Source organism: Rousettus aegyptiacus, unplaced genomic scaffold (assembly GCF_014176215.1).
Source record: "Rousettus aegyptiacus isolate mRouAeg1 unplaced genomic scaffold, mRouAeg1.p scaffold_m13_p_15, whole genome shotgun sequence".
Lineage (NCBI taxonomy): Eukaryota > Metazoa > Chordata > Mammalia > Chiroptera > Pteropodidae > Rousettus > Rousettus aegyptiacus.
Window position 1 is genome coordinate 53,379,909 of NW_023416290.1, and position 14,194 is coordinate 53,394,102.

A 14,194-nucleotide genomic window follows, 5' to 3' on the forward strand; every position below is an offset into this window, starting at 1 on the left:
TTGTGGCGAGCACCACATCAGGTGCCTTGGCCAGGGGAATTTAATGTTGAGCAGAACCTGTGTCTGTCTTTTGGGCAGTGTTGTGGGGTGAATGGTGCCCTTCCCCTACCCTCTCCCCCCAAAAAAGATAGATCCCCATCTCTGAACCTGTAAATGTGCATATATTTGATTAAAAGGGTTTTTGTTTGTTTGTTTGTTTTTGAAAATATAATTAAGTTAAGGATCTTGAGGTCATCCTGGATTTCCTGGGTAGCCCTAAATCCAGTGACTGGTGTCTTTGCAAGAGACAGAGAAGACAGAGAGAAGAGGAGGAGGCTGTGTACAGACAGAGACTAGAATTGTGCGGCCACAAGCCAAGGAATGCCCGGAGCCACCAAAGCTGCAAGAGGCAAGGGATTCTCCCCTCGAGCCTCGAAGGGAGCATGACTCCAGTGTCTTCTGTTCGTAACACTTGAGTCCCTAGGTCCAGCCCACACACCGGAGGGGATTGTGCAAGGGCTTGAATATTGGCAGGGGCAGGATCACTGGGGGCCATCTTAGAAGTGGCCTCCCAGAGAAGGCAGGAGCCCCAAGGCATCCGGCTCTGGACTGTGCCTTGGCCATGTGTGGGCCACTGAGCTAGAGTCTCCATACACATCACATGGTGTGGTATCATTTAACGTGAACCCAGCAAGGGGAGGTATTCACCCTTATTTGACAGAGAGGCTCAAAAAAATGAAAGCTACACAGTAGCCTATTAGAATAAGCCACTGATTCTTAAACTTTAGCTCCACCAAAATTACCTGAAGACAATTTATGGGCCCCTGTCCACAGAGTTCCTGATTCATAGGCCCACGGCGGGGCTGGAGAACTTGCCTTTCGAACGAGTTCTCAGGAGAAGCTGACGCTGTAGCTCTGCGGACCAGGCCTCTAGAGCCATTGGGGAATCAATGTTGCAGGGACAGGGGACCCTTAAAAGTGTTATCAGATTAACACACAAAATGCATTTTTTGCTCAAGTTACAGTTCTGTTGGGGTTAGATGATTCTCCTCCGCTCAGGTACCATTTGGAGCAACCGGACATCCAGAGTCACCATGGAAGGGAAAAGAGGGCTAGACCTGGAGGTGGCTTTCCTTTGCTCACACTCCATTGGTCAAAACCCAGTCACATGGCTTCAAATGAACTGCAGGGGAGGCTGGGAAATAGAGTCCCCAGGAGGAAGCAGTGGACTGATGAGCACACAGCCGGTCAGAGGCGGGCTAGGACTTGACCTCAGGTGCTTTCCCCCTTCACTTCTTGCCTTTTTTCTGGTTCAGGTGCTCTTAGTGGGCTTTCTCTTATTAGCCAGTGTCGTGCAACTATTTTTTTTTTCCTTTAAAAACTGAACAAAGAGTAGAGGAAATAAACATTTCTGGGGTCCACCAGCCCCTTCTCTTGCCAGCAGCTTTCACCCGTTGGAGGCCCAGGTGCTCAGTTTAACAACAGCCGCCAAGCACTTTGAAAGCCGTCGGCGCGTGTGCAGGGGTTTCATGCACGAGTTTTACTTCCATCATTTGCAACAGCGCAGGGCCATCCTCTCTAACATTTGAGGAGCCCTTTGGCCTGCTGCCCCTTCAATGCCTGAACCCTGGGCTCAGGGCCGCAGACAAGCTTCGAGAGAGAAATCAGCTGTTCCCACCACTCGTGGCCTGGCCGCTTCACATTGTTCCAAATGCAACTGCCTCCCACATCCGCAGTTTCCAGGTTTCACGCCTTTTTATACTGTAACGTCTGTCTGAATTCCCTCTCTTTTCTCCAGACTCAACTCAAATGACACCGGCTCCACGAAGCCTTCATCCATCAGTCATCGTCCAGCTGGCCCTCATTCTGGAGCAGAGGCCTAGACCGGCATGCCTCTTTGTCTGTGCCTGTGTAGACTCTAAAGGCCTCTGCCCATGCCTGCCTCTCCTTGCACAATGTGAGAAGTTTAAGAGCCAAGACTGTGGGGCATCCTTTACTGGCCTCTTCATTACTGGCAAGACCGAGTCCAGAAGCCATCTCGTGAAATGCCAAGCCCTCCCCAAGATCCAGAGGTGAAGAGCGAAGACTCTGGCGCTCATTTGAATCCCAGCTCTGTCTCTCATGGGCTGGGTGACTTTGAGCAAGTTCTTAGCTCCTCTATACCTCCGTTTTCCCATCTGTACAGTGGGACTGATGATGTTGTCCATATTTGATGAAACGATGCCCTGAAGGCCCTTTCGACAGTTCCAAGTGCATGGGAAACTCAAGTGCACTCAAGAGATGCCAACTATCTTTCTGTTGGCAGCTTTACTCGCTGCTGCCTCGCCGCGTTCACACTCACCAGCTATGCCACGTTACTCACCTGCTGGCAGTTTTGACGGTCTTGCCTGCCTCTTAGCTTTTGCACTCGACCTTCTGCTCAAAGGTCTCTGTCTCTCACCTGTTCATTCATTTATTTCACGAAGTTTTTTTTTTTTTTTTTTCTGAGCTCACGAGTGCTCATCCTGGGACTCATCTCAGTCCCCTTCTTGGCCATTCTCATTGGACTTATCACTCCTGTTTTGGTTTATTTACTTTTCTGTAGGAGCTTAGTAAATGTTTGTTGAATGAATACATGAATGTCGCTCATCACCAAATCCATCCCCAGTGCCTACTGCATCGTAGGTGCTCACCCAGGACTCTGTTTCTCTTGCATGAGACCAAATCCCTGTGGGTTTATATCATTAAAGATCCTGGTTGGGAGAGGGCCACTTTTAATCAGCACATCTGGGTTCTGTCTCCTTCTGAACCAGAAGGCTTTCCCTGGTCTGCTCGACCACGTTTAAAATGATGGGCGGTTTGGCTCTCCTCTGGAAAGTGCAAGAGAAAGCCGTTCGCACCTGTGTTCCTTGCAGCATTCCTAGAGTCGTTACGGACTTTTTCCGCTGGTGATGGGCTTACTGCAGAAGTTGTTACAGATATCGGGGTTTGGAAGAGCCAAGTCTGGCTGCCATCCCAGGTGGCCACCTTAGAGGGACACTTAGACTACTGCCTAGTTATGTCATGGAGGAACTGCATGTGATTTTATAGACCTGTTTCTCTTGTTTCTAATACTGTTTATAGATGGTCGCTTCAATGTTGTCCCGATTTATATTTCTTCTTATCAGTTGTCATGCCCGAAACCCGTCGCGAAACGAAACTCATGTTAATTGAGATTTCAATATGTGGCAGGGACCTTGCTCATTCACCTGTTGTCTCATTCAGTCTTCACAATAACCCTGCAAGGTAGATGTTATTAGTTCCCTGTTCCAGGTGAGGGGATTGTGGCTCCGAGGTTTTAATTTCATGCAGCTAGTCAGTGTCTTTTCATCACCTATGTAATCCGTCTGCCCTTTAATGGCCCTGCCTCATGTCTACTTTCAGGTTCCTTTCAGGCTAATTTGGCATTTGGTTTCCTCTGCATTGCACATTACATGCCTACACCGCTGTGCTTGTATTTCGTAGTCTCCCGTAATAGACGCTTCCGAACATGGACGCGAGCACTAATTTGTTTGTGGTTATTATTTCCTGAAGGGAAAAAAAAAAATGTCCACTTATATGTCTCTCCTTTTATCTTTTCAAACCCTGAGGGGATGATTCTCTGTGTCTCTTCTGGGGCAGATGTAACCGAGAAATCAATATGGCCATTAGATTAATCCATGGCAACCATAACGTAACTGCATCTCCTGGCCCGTGATGTTGACAGAGATGTCAGAGCCAGGAGGAGGGCGGTACTTTAAAGAAGGGATGGGGGTCCCTCAAGTGAAGGGGAGAATTATAACCCCACGGAGCCTCACTTAGCAGAGGAGAAATTGCAGGTGGCTGCCTTCGGCGTAATTAGATCTTTCTTCAGAGAACGCAGTGACTTGAGTCAGGCGTGGCAGGGGGCTGTGCAAGGCTCGGGCTTCTGGAGCCCCTTCGGGAAGATGAACTCGGCAGCGGTGGAGCAGCAACTTGAGCAAAAATCTCTCTCTGGAGGTTCTCAGCACCTCGAGAGGTGGGTGGGGGTGGGCAGAGCCCATGAGCTTTCCTGTTTCCAGTGGATCTGGCCTTTTGTTATTATCGTTATTATTATCTGGCACAGAGGGAGAAGGCATCTTTTGTAATCACGATGCTTGCTTCGTGGAAAGCACTCAAGTTGTGCTTGAATGGTGAATGTTGGTCTAGTCTACAGAGCACACTGAGTTAGGTGACAGCGACGTACAGTATTGAGTGCCTTCGAGGTGCCAGATGCTGCTCTAGGTGCAGGAGTGCGGGGCGGGGCGGGAGTTCTGCAGTAAAAACAATACGCAAGATCCCTGCCTTCGGGGAGCTCATGTTTTACTGGAGACTAGGAATTGAGCTAAGCTATTAAATTTCTTCTTCCCTACAGAGGTGGCCAGCTGCCTCGCCCACCCCCCGAATCCCTTTTTCCTTTCCTTTGTGGAGCAGTGGTTCTCAACCAGGGGCACTGTTGCCCGCCCCCTTCCCCCAGAAGATATTTGGCAATGTCTGGGGACATTTTTGGTTATCAGGATGTGTGTATGTGTGTGTGTGTGTGTGTGTGTGTGTGTGTGTGTGTGTGTGTATCACGGTTTCTATATCCAGTCATCCATTGATGGTCATGTAGCAGTCCTATGCCACATTCCAGTCTCAACCACTGGAGCAAGTTCCTTTCTCCATCTTTAAGATCTCCGCATTTGAGCATCATCATCTCCATTTGGGGTTCCTGATACTGTTCTGTCTTTAGTCTCCCTGCCCCTATTTGGGACACTCAAGATAGAAGGATATTTTTTTTAAAAAAGACAAATCTGAACCTGCTTCTTTCCTGCCCACTTTGCTTCAGTGATTCCCGGCTGCCTTCCGGGTAAGACGCACGCCCCCTGCCAGGGCAGAATGGTCTGTCTGGGACCTACCCCAGCCTCTCTACCCTTCATCTCTCTTGCTGCACTACAAGAAGAAAAGCTTGTTTTTTCCCAATTATTCCTGCTCTGCAGAGGGAATCACAGTTAAAGTAACAAACTTCTGCTGTGTATTTTCAAGAGTTCAAGCAAGGATTGTTTGACCATCTCCTGGGAACACCATGGAAAGGGTTCTTATTTTGGGCGGGAGGTTCATTCCAATCAGACAGTGCTACAGTTCTTCAAAACACAGCGAATAATGTAAGGCGAACCCAGTTTTTCAACTTCGCTCGGCTCTCAAATTCTATTTGTTCTGTTAAAGACTATATTGACTTTAGAGAATAATTTGGCAGTATTACACTGTAGCAACTTTACTCCTAATTATACTCCCTGGAGAACTTTCATGTTCAAAGCAGAAATGTATTATTTGTAATAGCATAAAACTGCTAAGTCTACAGGAGACTGGACAAAATAAACTTATACAAAGAGTATTATGCAGGAGTGAAAATAAATGAACTAGAGCTACATGTGGTAAATATAGATGAATCTCAGAAACATAATGTTAAGCATAAAAAGCAGTCTGAGGAAGGATAGGTATAGCCTGATGTCATCGGGAATGTTATATATTGTGCCAGCGAGGGTCCCAGTGATAAGCAGAAGGCACACACTGAATTCTGAAGAGAAGAAGGAAGGGACCGGTTACAGTGGCGGCAGGTGTGGTAGATTGTTTCATGGCCACGAATTCTCCCCATCCCGTTACGTAGTCCCCCCTCGCTGCCCCTTTCATCCAGACGTTGAATCTATTTTTCCATCTCTTTTCCTCCGGCCGGCTTTGTGGCTAGTTTCGATGAGCAGATTGTGGCAGAAGTGATTTGGAGTGAGTTGCAGAGGCCCTCAACCTTCACTCTTTTGGCATGCTTCTGACATGTAAAGAAGTCTGTGCTAGCTCACTGGCGGCCTCTTAGGGAGGAAGACCCAACCGCCAGCCAGCACCAGCCGCCAGCCATGTGAGTGAGGCCATCCAGGACCAGCTGGCCCCCAGCAGACTACCAATTGGCTACAAATGTATGAGTCCAGCCAACATCACTTTGAGCAGGAAAACTTGTAGCTGAGCCCAGCTCAAATTACTCACCCACAGGAAGCACCAGTCTCCTCATCAGAAAAGTGGGAATAGTAATGGCGCCCTGCCCCCTGTGCGATTAAGGACCAAATGAGATAATGCAGGGGAAAAGGCTTAGCGCAAGGCTAGGCACACAGTAAGTGCTCAATAAACGTCAATTGTTGGTCTTTCGTAGAACTACCCAGGGGACTCATCCTCAGAATAATGTTGACTCTTTTCCTTCTGGAACGTGGCCACTGCTGGACAGTGCTGGGGTTTCTGGAGGTGCTCCGAGACTGAGAGGCACCCTGGGGGAGGGGTCTCTTCTCCACGCTCCACGGAAACAGCTCGGGGTTTGGAATCAAACCTGAATTGGATTCCTGGTGCTGCCACTTAGTAGCTGCGTGACCTGTGGCAACTTACTTAGCTTCTTTGATCCTCAGTTTTCCATCTACCTAGAGAGCGTCTCACAGAGTTTGAAGATCGGTAACCTGTTACATGCAAACCAGGGCCCTGAATCCGAATGCCTTCAGAGATCAGGCGCGTGGGCCCGGCGCAGACAGTGGAGATGTGGTGTGCCTGTGCCCTGCGTAAAAGCTTTCAAATTAAAAAATTATGTTTTTAACACTGTGTTGCAAGCCAAAATAATGCAGCTGTCTGCTGCTCGTGCTCCCCCCTCCCCCAGGAGCTCAAAATAATGCAGTTCTGTACATATGAGGGGTAAATAAATAGTAGTAGCTATTACTGCTGTAGACATTCTAAGCCTCACGTGCCTCAGTTTCCTCACCTGTTGAATGGGGATAATAAAACCCCTTGGCTCTCTCTCACATGTTTTCAGGGGCAATCGAATGAATCATAAGGGCTGCGAAAAGCTAAAATGTTTTTACAGATGCAAAGGATTCATTATAAAGTTTTCAAGGGATAAACATTGATGTTGCCTCATGACGGATATTACTTTACTTTAAATACAAGGGGAGGGAAGCAGGTTTTAGACACATCCTGGCTCTGCATTAGTCAGGTAGGAGGAACAGGTGGAGAGTGGATGTGGAGCCCTGCCATAGTGATCCATAGCTTTCCAAAACCATTACTTGGAGCCACTGTGGTGGTTTTAAAATACGTCCACAAATTTCTGGACATTCGTCACTTCAAAAGGTGGACACGTTTTATTTTCTCCCCTTTGTGAGCTGTACTTCCTTGTAACAAATAGGACATAGAGGAAGCGGCGGTGTGTGGCTTTCTAGGCTAGCCCATACAGGACAATGATTTCCTCCGCGCCTTCTCTTGGATCACGTGCTCTGGGGGAGCCGGCTGCCATGTCGTGAGGACACTCAAGAAGCTTTGTGGAGAGGCCTTCGTGTGTGAGGCACCCAGAGATGCTCCTCCCAAATTCCGGACCCACAGAAACTGAGATGATAAACATTTGTTGTTTTAAGCGGCTAAGTTTTGAGGTAATATGTAACAGCAGCGCCAGAAGTGTGGAAGGAAGGAATAGTTGTATCAGGCTTGACCCTTGACCCTCTGCTAAGTTCTTTCGCAGAAGCCATATATAAGTTAAGCCTTGGCAAGGACCCTGTGAGAAGCTGGGTAAATTACCTCATTCCCAGCTGAGACGGTCAGAGGCCGAGTGGCTTCCCCACCGCCCCGTGCCTGGTACAAGGGCTGCTGAGTTTCAGACTTAAGTTCACCCACCTCTAGCACCTTTGCCTGCATGAAAGCCCCTTCCTGGTGTCATGGCTGGTGTCAGTTTTGCCCAAATCTCTTAGTTCCTCTCTCCCTCCTTTTCTCTCAAGTTGAGGATGGAGAGAATGAGATAAAACGATCCCTGAATGTTACTTGGCTAAAGGGAACGTTTAAGACAAAATGGGGTGTGTGAGGCCTGCCTTTCTTAATATCCCCCACAGCACCTGGCGTAGGGGGGAGCCGCAGGACCTCAGATGATTGCTACCAGTGTTTTTCCAATTCAGCTGTCAAATCTCTGCCTCCTGGGTGGAAAGTGATTTACAATTTTCCTCTTTAGTGGCATCTTAAGACAAACAGGCAGTTTTGTTTCCATGGAGAACCCACTCTTCCTCAAAGGTAGATTGCCACTTGCCCTCCCTCCCATCCCTCCTTTCTATTTCTTTTTTTCCCCCTCTTCATTCACTCCTCAGTTTCTTTTGCCCCTTCCCCTCTCCCGAGGAGCGGGGCAAAACGGACCCCCTTTGCTCTCACCCCAGGAAGGGCAATACTTGCTCCGCACTCATGCGCCTGCGGAGAGGGGCTCAGAATCCTCGGGGGGCTACGATTTACCCCGTGTCTTTGGACTTGCTCTCCTGGGAGCATGTTTTGCAAAGGGCTCAGAACAGTGGAGCAAGCCCAGGTCCCGTGACCCAGCAGCTGTGGCACGGCCTCGACTCTGGTTCTGGGACCACGTGTCTGCGCGGGGACGTCTCTGCGCGGGCACGTGGCCACGTGGGCACGTATCTGCGCGGGGACGTACATGCGCGGGGACATTTCCGCGTGGGGACAGATGTGCCTGGGCACTTATCTGCGCGGCCAGGAGTGAGCGAGAGAAAACGCTGGGCGCAGTCCTGGGGGAACAGGGCACTGTCCGTAGGTCCCGGGGTCGCTGCGGCGATGACTCCTGCACCTTGCGGCTCTGAGCTCTGCCTATCCACAGCCGCGGAAGGAGGACGGGGCGCCCGGAGCGGCGCCCTGGGGCCCTGGAGCTGCGTTTCTCCGCTCCGTCCGTGGAGGGGCAGGAGGGCCAGGGTCCCGCGAGCGCAGCGTCTGGGCGCTTGTAGCGAGAGCGCGGTACGGCTCGTCTCGGAGCTGCCTGTGAGTAGTTTTCAGCGTCAGCGCGCGCGCGCGTGTGTGTGTGTGTGTGTGTAGCGCGAAGGTGGGGCCGTGCGCTCACACGAGCGTGCCTCCGTGTGCATGTGGCCGTGCGCGCCCGCGGCTGCTGGCCGTCTCCGTGGGCGCGCGCGCGCAGCGTGAACGAACAGCCATCTATTCTATTTCACGTCGGGCTGGAGGCTCCAGTTACAGACCAGGGGTCCGCAGCATGTGGTCAGAATGTTCACGGGTTCAACTCGGAGAGGGTGAGCCTGGTCTGGGAGACTTGGTGCCCTGGGCAGAAGCCCCTCTCCCTCCATGCCCGCCTGGGACTTGGCGCAAGAGACCCAAGTTCAGGTGTTCATGTATTTTGAGAATTTGAGTGATTTTTTTTTCAGGGATTTGTTGCGGGTGACTGTGCTTGGCTCCAGCTAAATATGTGGCGATGCCGTTTTCCTTTCATCCCTCCTGCCTGGCTCCCTTCCTCCCAGACTTCTCTGTGCCAGGCCATATTTGGTGCCTGGGCTAAAGACACGAAGATAATTCAGAAATAGTCCCTGTCCATGAGAAACGTCCAGTGGATTTAGGGAGGAAGAGAAGCCAAGTTGCAGGAGCATGATACTGCGGAGGGCTTGCAGGGTCTCTGAGAGCTCAGAGGGGAGCCCCTGGTCTTTTAGGGGCTCCGCGAAAGGATTCCAGGATACGGCGATGCTTGAGCTAAATCCTGAAAGTGGGGGAGTTCACCAGCTTGGGGGAGGATGGACGATAGAAGAGGCTTTGCGAGAGTAGCTCCTGTTTTTGGAGAGCAGGACAGAGTCATCTCATTTTTGGAACACTCTAGGATGTCCTCTGGTTCTTTGTTAAAAACGACGGAGCTGCGGCACAGCTTCGTACTAGTGAGATGCATTACATGGAATGACAAGCCAGGCAGGGTGAGCAAGGATCAGGAGATGAGCCCCCTCTGACCCCCGGTTTTTGAGAAGGGAATGAACAATTACTGAGCACCTATTGTATGTCAGGTGACTTTACACATTATCTCATTTAGTCCTCTCTAAAAAAGAGCTCCGTACGTTGTAAACCGGTTAACCCCATTTTACAGCTGAGAAGACTAAGACTGGGTTAAGGTGCTAGTCCAGGCAAAGAGCAGGAATTTGAACCACAATCTATATGCCTCTTTTCAAAAACCCCATTGCTGATAAAATCTTCTATAGAGAACATAGCATTGTGGCTGATAGACTTCTTGTCAAGCCTCATAAACTTGGAATTCAATATAAAGTCACTAGTTTTTTCAGAAAAAAGAAAACCCCGGATGCCTGCCCTTTTTGAAAAAATAGCGTGCATTAGGGAGAGGGACTATTAATATACATTGTCATGACATCAGTATTGCAGGCTTGTTCTTTTAGAGAGCCAGGATGCTGCTAATTTGCATACTGCTTTGCATTCATTTGCATTCTCTCTCCATATGCAAAATCAAAGGCAGCTAATTAGTGCAACCTTGTTACAATGAGAAGCAGGCTCAGCCTTCTGTACTACGGCATATGGAGCCCAGAACAGGGACTGAAACCACCCAAAGCCAGTCACGTCCTGGGTCGGACACGCAGGAGAGTTGAGAGGGAGACACACATCCTGAATGAAAAGTAGGGTAGCTGAGTATCGTTATTTTTCAAACATTGTTCCTTTGATGTAACTATTGCAGAGGGAGAGAGTGAGAAAGAGAGGGAGAGATCAAAGAAGGTGCCAGAACTCTGCTTCAGGCAGGATTTCATTGGAGAAAGAGCCCAGGATGTGGAGCCCAGAATTTTCAGGTGAAGTCAGCATGAGAGTTTGGCTATGCTACTTACCAGCTGCGGACTGTGTACTTTATGGACCTGAAAGTATTAAATGAGAAGCAATGGATGAGAATGTACTTTGCAAATGTTAAAGCACAGTACAGACATGAGGGCTCTAGACCGTGTGACATTGTGGCAGAGGGCAGCACCAGGTCTAGTTGGGGTCTGAGGCTCACAACCTGAAGACTAGAAACTCTGATTCCCATGTTTGTTGAATTTGATTTCTCCCTTTCCCCAAAGAAGTGGGTGTGGAAACCAGGAGAATTCATTCTGATTAAGTCACAGCTGAGTGTTGTACGGTGAGTGTCAGATTTATCAAAGAATACTCAGAAGGCAAGCTGTATCATTTTATTTAAAATAATCATTAAAAAATGTTTCTGTCTCACATTCCTGTGGTTTCTTGCTGCTTACTCTGCACAGAAGCCATTCTTTTGTCTCCCTGGTCAGGGACTGTGTCATTAGTTGTGGCTATTGGTCATTTCCTGTCTCACTCAGCCAAATAATCGTGTTATTTTGACTGGGATGAGAACGGGTCCAGAACTTAGTCTCACAGTAACTGGCAAATGCATTTCCCTGGCTGTGGGAGGAAAGAGAAACAGGGCAGGCGAATGGCATTCACTGAGCCTCTACACTGGCCCAGGCTCTCTACCGGCAATGCATTGATGTATTTAGTTATGCATGTTCGTTTCCAGCCAATATTTATGGAATACCTACCATGCTTTGGCCATTCTTCTATGAGCTGGGGACATGGAAGTGAGCAATTGGATGGAAAAAAATGTCCTCACATTCCTGGAATTTATGTTCTAGTGGGAGAGAGAAATATATTAATAAAAAAAATTATAAAATATATGTGCTTCGCATATGCTCCTTCAGGACAGGATGACAAGATGTTCCTCCATGTTATAACATATGAGGAAACAGAAGATTAGAGACTAGAAATAACCCAACCAGTGTTACATAGAAGGCAAAGGCGGACCTAAGCTTTCAAAATTAGGCCTTTTTGACCCCCAAATCCGTATTGCTTCCCCAACAGAAAACAGTGGCCACTGCCTAAAAGCCTGTCATCTAGTTGTGAGCCATTGGATCACATGTTCCCAAGGCTAGTTGCATCCCGATGGAGATCTGAGTCGATGTGGAGAAGGCTGACTCTTCCCTCCTTACGCAACCCGGCCCTTAGTGAGCTGTGTGCATCAGCTACAGGAATCTGCTACTCAGAACTAACAAGAGACAGTTGTTCACCACATCTGCAGCTTCAGACAACACTGTAAGCAGGGCCCGAAGGGAAAAGGAGGTAACCATAAGGAAAATGATACAAGTCAGGTCTATCCCAGTGAGCCCTCTAACTCAGCTGAGTCTGAGAAAGGAAGGGCGTAGAGACATGTCAGGTCAACGTAGGGGGAAGAGAAGGCTCGCTTCCGGCTCCTGGCAGCCCACACGCGGCACGAGCAGTGTTTTGGGAAGTAAAGATTCCGCGGCAGTAAAGGGACACCCCGAAGGCACGTTGCGCCCGAGACGCCCTTGCCAGCAGGTTTTTAAAAAGTAAACTTTTTAACGTGATTTATGAGCAATAAATTGTGCCTGTTTAAAATATACAATTCGATGAGCTTTGACAGATGTGTATGCCCGTGAAGCCGCCGCCCCCTCAAGATGACGAACACTTTCATCGCCCCGCCGCCTGCACGCCCCTGCGTCTTCTCGCAGTCCATCTGTTCCTCCGCCCTGGCCTCAGTGCCCATAGGTCACATTTTCTAGAATTGATATAAATGGAATCACACCACGTGCCCTCCCTGTGCCCGGCTTCTTTCATTCGGCAGAGTGATTTTGAGATTTATCTACGCGGCGTCCATCACTAGTCCATTCCTTTTTTTAAGTAGACTTCATTTTTTAGAGCAGTTTTAGGTTCACAGAAAAACTGAGCAGAAGATACAGAGGTCGTTTATGTACTTCCTGTCTCTGCACGTGCACGGTCTCCCCATTATCAACATCCCTCGCCGGTTCACATTCTTTTCAAAGGTAAAGTGATCTTTCTTTTGATTTCTTATGTTATTGTCTAGAAGTTTCATAACTTGGGTTTTACATTTAGGTATGTGATCCATTTTGAGTTAATTTTTGTATGTGCCATGAGCTGAGTCGCCATTCACTTGTTTCCATAATATATCCGATTTTTTTAACCACCATTCGTTGAATGTCTTTCCTTTGCTATTGAATTGCCTTGGCATCTTTGTTAAAAATCAGTTGCCTCTGTATGTGTAAGTTTTTTTCTGGATTCTCTGTTTTGTTCCATTGGTCTGATTGTCTGTTTGATTGATACCAGTACCACTGTGTCTTACTTTTTGTCATTTTTATAGTAAGTCTTGAAATCAGGCAATGTAAGTTCTCCAAGTTTATTCATTTGACAAATTACTTTGGTTATTCTAGATAGTTTGAAAGTTCATGTATATTTTAAAACTCTTTAATCTGATTTACATTTGTTTTATAGGCTAGCTTTTCATTTATTTTGGCGTATATTCCATACACACTTGGAAAGAACGTGACCTCTGATATTATTGGGTGTAGTGTTCTATAAATGTCAAGATGATTGGTGCTGTTGTTCAGAGCGTCCATATCTATCAATTACTGAGAAATAATGGGTTAATGTCAACTCTTGAGAATGGATTTGCCCATCGTTCCCTTTAGTGGTGTCACCTTTTCGTTTCATATACTTCGAAGTTCTTCTATTAGGGACACATACATTAAGTGCCCTTCCTTCCTTCCTTCCTTCCTTCCTTCCTTCCTTCCCTCCCTCCCTCCCTCCCTCCCTCCCTCCCTCCCTCCCTCCCTCCCTCCTTCCTTCCTTCCTTCCTTCCTTCCTTCCTTCCTTTCTTCCTTCCCCTTCTCCTTCTCCTTCTCCATCTCCTTCCCCTTCCCCTCCTCCTCCTCCTCCTCCTCTTCTTCTTCTTCTTCTTCCTTCTCCTTCTTCCTCCTTCTTCCTCCTTCTTCCTTCTTCTTCCTCCTTCTTCCTCCTTCTTCCTCCTTCTTCTTCCTCCTCCTCCCCCTCTTCCTCTGATTATTGACCTCTATATCATTCTAAAGTGTCCCTTCAATGTCTCTAGTCATGCCCTCTATCTTGTAGTCAATTTTGTCTGCTGTTAGTATAGACACTCTAGCTCTCTTATGCTGATTATATGTATGGTGTCTTTTTAAACTTTTTTACTTTTTCATCTCTTTGGATCTTACTTTTCAAGTATGTCTCTTGTAGGTGGCACACAGTCGAATTTTTATTCTGTTTGACGAAGTCTTCTGACCGAAGGGGTTTGTGCATGTATAGTAAATGTGATGACTGGTAATGGCGTGCTCAGATCGGATTCCTCCTCGTAGAGGTTCGCCTCATTTCTTCTTGTTCTTCTTTTCCTCCTTTCCCACCACCTTATTTATCAAGCATTTTTTAGTATTTTAATACCTTTATTTTTTCTACCTGTATCTCTGAATTTTAGTGATTTCTATACAGATTATAATATGCATCTTTGAATTAACATTAAATTACTTCAGGTTTGTCCAGAAATGTCTTTATTTTTTCCTTCATTTTTGAAGGATGA

The 14,194-nt window shown here is 47.8% G+C and overlaps 1 long non-coding RNA gene across 50 annotated transcripts in view; it reads left to right on the forward strand.

The window, feature by feature from the left end:
• Nucleotides 1-14,194, forward strand: part of LOC107506203 — a 579,061-nt gene that overhangs the window by 205,918 nt on the left and 358,949 nt on the right. For 48 of the 50 annotated variants that reach the window (XR_004954759.1, XR_004954761.1, XR_004954740.1 and 45 more), the window contains one exon: nt 1,778-12,632. The exons of the other annotated variants lie outside the window; for them this stretch is intronic. This is a non-coding gene — a long non-coding RNA (uncharacterized LOC107506203). The remainder of the gene's footprint in view (nt 1-1,777; nt 12,633-14,194) is intronic. 50 annotated transcript variants of the gene reach the window in all.